We start from the raw sequence: 6174 nt of genomic DNA, 5'->3' as shown, positions 1-6174 counted from the left end.
CCTGCTTTGGAAGATAGGACAATTAACACTTCTGGCTGTAATGTAAAAAAACTCTCCATTTTTAAGATATGTGGATTCTTATTTAATAACCTGAGTTCCTTGGTTTTTTAAACGTGTAAAATACATCATGTTCTGATATGATACATAGAAACTGTTCTGATTTAAATTGTTTAAAGAGTTTTAAATGTTTCTGGTTTTGCAAACGTTTAATTTTTGTCTTGGAGACTGGTAGGAAAACTTGAATTGCCCTTTGCACTTGCGGTAGCTGAAGCGAAGCATGGGATCTCTGCCATTGCGTGGCTTGGAAATGGGACGCAACCCCCGTTGCACAGGTTGCTTATTTTAACAGTTTTAACATGAGAGCACGTAGAGCAAGATCAGGGAGTATCTGTTGTTCAGATGCCTTTTCCTTCTCTCTTGGAGACTCATTAAGTTTTACTCCTCTGTTTGTAAAATTTTATAAAAGAGTTTAGTGATGTAACAGGTCTCTAAACTCCTATAGGACAAAAAGTAGAAGGAACGGATTAAAGTTTCTAACATAAGGATCAGCCTTTTGGCTTCCTGCACGTGGCAAATGTTTTTCAAATTCTTTTGAACTGGTATTTTATTTAAGCGATGCTATGAATTCTCTGTTGACGGTGTCTTGGCAGGAAAATCTGCAGGAAGTCTGTGATGATTTGTGCTATTCTTCCATATCTGTAGTCATTATTCCTTCTACTCAGGAGGCTGCCCGCATCTTGAGCTTTTTTCCATAAGGTCTGTGTCCATCGGTTGTGTTTACTGCCTGGCAGCACTGGTGCTGTGACTGCGGGGCCACGTTCTCATTTCTGTGACTGTTAATAAATGCCTCCCAGGGTCACAGGATTTCCACGGTGTCATGGGTAATGAAGTCGTACAGCATTAACCTTCCGGGAACCCGAAGGTGGAGGTAAGGAGGTATTTCCTACCTCTGGCAGCTTTCTTAACGTGCTGGCTGGGTAATTGTCACACTACACATCCTGAGTTGAGAGAATGGGGACTGAACTGTCATGGGTAAGTCTGCTCTTAATCTCAAACACTGGATATTAACCCTCTGGCCCTGCCCATCCTCACGCCCTCCTGCAGCTTGTGTCTGGTGGAGAGATCTGTTGGCAGATCATGGCTGCAAGTTCATTCCATTTGAGAAACGTTTCTCTCTGAGGCAGGTATGCAGAAGGCATAGTCCAATTTTACTACATTTATTTTGTGTACTTGAAAGCTTTTTTTAATGTATTTCCCACTAAATTGTAACCTTGTGTATTTATGTATATTAACATGCAAACTGCTGTTTCATAAGCTGGTCCTTCCTGAAAAGTGTCTCGTTTTCTACAGAAATAAAAAGTTGTGTTTGAGGGCATTCTTTATGCAGCTGTGTGCTTCTGCTTGGTTTGGTCAAGCTGAAACCATCCTAATAAATGTGAACAGGAGACTTACAGCTGGGGCTCAGTACCTGTTGAGTCCTTCCCTACTTCTGTGCTCTTTTGCTGCCAGCTGGGCAGCTTGGGTGTGGAAAAAGTAGGAGATAGCTCTGTGCTAGCCTAGCAAGTGTCATCCATTTATCACCAGGGGAAAGTAAGTCCCACCAGAAGATCTATTTCCCACCTCTTTGCTGTTTCCCTCAGACTACAGCTGTTGAGTAGCTGATTTTGGAGATCCTCTTGGAGATCCAAGATAGGGAAGCCTATCTTGGACTTACCATGTCAACTTTTGTGATTAACAGGATCTTTATTTTTCTGCCTGACTCATGGTAGAAATTGCTGGAAGACACCAACTAAGAAGCAAAATCCCCGTAGTATTGATGGGACCGCTTTCTTTGCTCAGTGTGTAAATCAGGTATTTACCTTTGGGTATTTATTTACTTTCAAAACGTTAAAACTCTGATAGAAACAAGTCTACTGATACGCTGTTTTAAAGGGTAGGAGTGTGGCTGCTCCTGTGCTCTGTACAATCTCATCTCTACTGTGAGCTGGATGAAGAAAGCAAATGGTTGAAATTTATTCACTGTTCCCAGCTATAGCAGGTGGAGCAGTGAAAGCTGCATCTCTGCAAACCTTCCTTTACAGGTGGAGGGCTGGTGTTCCTTCCACAGCTCTGAGCATCTAATGTCTCTGATGTCTATGTGCTATGTAAAGCAGGTGAGATAATGTCTCCTGAGCTCGCCTGGAAGTTGCCGCCTTCATTCAGACAGAACAGCTCTGGCTTATTTCATGCCAGTTCTGGATCTGTTTTGAAGCTGTCCTCCTTGAACTGAGAACCTTCCTTTGTGCCTTCGTCAGTGTGTTTGTACTGGGCAGAAAATCCTGAAGTACAACTCCTTCTACAGGAGTAGAAGGAAGCACAAAGCATCTCCAGATAGACCCAAGCGATCCCAGCGGAGGAAGGAGGGTTGCCAAGACTCCTGGCTGAGCGGGAGACCTGACCGCAGAAGCGTACAGAGAGGTGGAACGGGCTTCTCGTAGGCTGGCTGCAGCCTCCGGCTGCCCTGCACAGGCAGGGTGGGATGGTGGCCAAAGGAGCGCTCCTTTGGATGAGGTGGATCCCTGTCGTGACATCTAGATGTGCAATCCCTGTTCGTCTAACGCAGATGTAGTGGAAACGCCTGCTAGTTAGTGCTGCTCGCAGAGGGGGACCAGGCCACGCTCTGCTGTCTGCTGCAGAAAGGCAGTGCCACACCGTCCCCTCCTGCGTCCCCTGCACGGGGTGATCTCCAGCAGCGAGGCTCAAAGCTGGTCCCCAGGCTCCTGCTTTTCACACATGAGGAGGGAATGACAGCACATGCATCCTAAGGCCAAGTGATGTGCAGGAATATTTTATAATGAAAAATTGCTTTTTTTTCAGGCAAGTCAGGTTCTCTGCAACCAGGAAAAAACCAAACCAACCAAACAAAAAAACCCCCAAAAAAACAATAAACCCACAACTGTATTTGTATTGGCAAGGTGATTATCACCACCCTGCAGGTCAGGCTATAGTAGCCAAACAGGAGGCAGAAAGCTGCGTGGCTATTTATTGGTGGCACCAGGAGAGCTGTGTATCTGAGCATCCTATCAATATCAACCTGCATGGATTTGTCACCTGCTCCTGGGGCTGGGATCTCCAGAGCGCCGCTGGCCCAGGTATCTGCAAGAGGAGTGAGTACATCAACAGCCCAGCCTTGGAGACTGGCTGAGTATTTGCACCAGCAGGATGCCAGGTCCCAGCAGCATGCGTGGGACGGCTGCTCTGGGTCTCCAGCCTGACCTCCTGCTTGGAGCAGGCCTGTCACCAGCTCTGGCTCAGGCTGGCCATGGCTTTGTCCCACCAAGTTTTGGAAAACAACTCTGGAACCTGGAGACACTGGAGTCAACTGAAGAGTGCTGTCTTAAGGGGAAGGATCCTGCTCTGTTTGGCTGGACCACCTAAGAACTTCAAGAGAAAACTTAAGAGCAGAGCTGCTGCAAATGGTGACCCAGAGACATCCAAGCAGCTTCTCTAAAAGCTAAGGGCAAGCGCAGAAGAAACAGGATAAAGTGACAAAACCTGCACAGGCAAGGGCAAAGTGTCAGTTTCTGGGGGGACGAGCTATGGGGACCAGCAGGTCACGAGCAGGACAAGGCCAGCTCCCTGGGGAATACAGGAGCTGGGTAAACCTTACTGGAGCTCACCCTCCGGCTGTGGAGCAGTTGCCCTCCCAGGGGCTGCAGGGACCTGGCTTGGCAGTGCCAGCCCCGGGACTTCATCTTCTTCTGCTGATGGGTGCATCAGCTCCAGCATGTCGAAGTTGATGTACTGGTACAAGGGTCGCAGGCGTGGCCGTTGTCCTGGAGAGGTACAAGAAGAGCCCAGCGCTGACCCCCCCTTCCCTGCCAGGGCTGTGCTGTAGCTCACGGGCTGCAGCAGCCCTGAGAGGAGAGGAAGAATATTACTCCTGCCAGGAGAGGAACCAAGGGCTGCAGGGGGAGGCAGATGCCCTTGAGCTGAGGCTTTCTGGTGGAATAAAAGCCAGGGATACATGGCCATATCCCAGAGACAAAAGAGCAGCTGGAGGGAAGAGCCATGGCGAGCCTGCCTGGGCATCACGGTGCCCAGCTGAAAACTCACCAGTGGCAGAGCCCCCGTCATCACCTGACCCACGGGGACGCTGCCAGGTCCGGGAGAAGCAGAAGGGCCGGGGACCACCCTCTTGTACTATGGATCCAGCCTTAGACCAGCATCATTCCTGAGACATGTCAGCTAATGCCAGCCCAGTTCAGCTTGTGTGGCTGCAGCCACCGGCTTTGCTCACCCAGCGTGTCCTGGGACGTGGCCCCTCTGGGAGGGCGCAGACTGCTCGCACGTCTCTTTTTCTTCCTTTTCTTCTGCTGCGTGGCAGAGAGGCCAGCATCACCTCCAAGGGCGCCCGGCTCCTTGGCAGTGGGATGTGCCTTCTGGAAATTAGGGTGCTGCAACAGGAGCACTTGCGAGTTGACCCTGCAGGACAGAAACCAGCTGCGGGGCACAGCCAGCTAGGGCTCTGGCTGCGGTGGGAGACGGAGCAGCACCTCGGTGGGGGCTCCATGCCCTGGCACAGGAGCTGCGTCCAAGTGCCCCCCTCCCCCTTGGTCTGTGCCCCTGCCATGGCACAGCCGTGCCTGGCTGGCACCTCGCTGCTCCTGCCCTGGCCGTGCTGGCTCAGCTCCCTGGCTGGACCTGGATGTGGCTGGTGGTCACTGACTGTGGCTGATGCATGGCTCCAGGCTACTGCATTGCCATAGCTGCCGTTCCCTTTCCAATATGAGCCCCGTGACTCTTTGGGCTTCTCCCTTCCCTGGTTTATCTGCTCTTTTAAACTCTAAGCAACTCTCAAAATTACTACAAACCGAGCTCCTCGATTCTCAAAAAAATAAAAACAGAACGATGTCCAGCCACAAATTCTGGATACTAATATCTTCCACATTCATCCCTTCCTCCCAACCTTGTTTCACCCTCGTGCAATGCAGCCTGCGCGGGGCAGACCCAGGCCTCTCTGGCGACTGCTCCTCGCACGGTGAACCAAGCTGCGTTGCAGGACGAAGCTGGCTCGCGAAGGAAACATGGTGACTTACTTTGCCCCCTTGAGTTTGAAACCGTAGGCTAGCAGCCAGGCCCGCAGCGCCGTGACACAGCTGAGATCCGCCAGCTCTGGGAAAAGCTCTTTGTTCTTCCCCATCTCCTCCTCGTACAGCTCAGCATGGACAAGGATACCCCGCCCGTCCTCAGACCACTGCGGCAGACACGAGGGACAGCACTGACAAGGGATGGTCCCGTCCTGCCAGTCCCTGCACCCGCTTTCCTCAGGTGTGGATGACCCTGCCACCGAGGCTTGGACCCTTTGCTGACCATTAACAACCACCTGGATTTAGGGTTTTACACCCAACGGGGCCCCAAGGTCTTGGAGGCAAGCCCAGCTGGCTGGTGAGCGGGACCAACCTGCATTACTGCAGTGTCTGTCTATGGTGGGTTGGACCGTGGGGCTGGGTGGCCCCAAGAGTCCCCATGGCCCTCCCGGGGCTCTGGTTGCCACCTTGCCCCCCATCACCCACGGTGGCACCACCAGGCCCCAAGCAGCAACTGGGGGCACCCTCGAGCATGCCACCAGTGCAGAAAAACGCTCTACAAGGAGTTGGCTGGAATTTACTCAGCTGCCATTTCATGCAGCTTGATTAGAAGCTCGCAGATAACTATTTGGGGTCATTTACTCTCAGTTTGAGAAAGACTTGGGAGTCATAACATGCCTTTTGTTTCTGGGGAGCAGACCCAGCCCCAGGGACATCCACCCGCTACAGAAAGGAGCTTTTCCCATTCCTTCCCCCTCCCCAAATTTTGGCACACATCGGGACCCCATGTTCGCGCACAAGGCTCGCACAGGGGCAAGTGCCGTGCTCACGGCACTCGGGAACAAAGCCTCTGCTCATTGCAACTCCCACGTCCAACGCGGCATCGCCCTTCACCTCCAAAGCTTTGACGTCTGGGTTCTCCAGGGCTGCAGACAGCTGAGCGAGGACGTGCCCAGGCTCCCGGCTGCCGCGCTGCCCCTCCTCAGGGCTCCTCACCAGGGCAGGAGGCTCCGGCACCGGGGCTGACATGGAAGATGCTCTAGGCCACCGGCGGGGTCTGCGTGCAGACCAACATCTCCATGAGTGTTTGGTTTGGCACGGGGGC

The sequence above is a fragment of the Fulmarus glacialis genome, unplaced genomic scaffold (assembly GCF_000690835.1).
Source record: "Fulmarus glacialis isolate BGI_N327 unplaced genomic scaffold, ASM69083v1 scaffold3795, whole genome shotgun sequence".
Taxonomy (NCBI): Eukaryota; Metazoa; Chordata; class Aves; order Procellariiformes; family Procellariidae; genus Fulmarus; species Fulmarus glacialis.
This window is presented reverse-complemented; position numbering follows the sequence as displayed.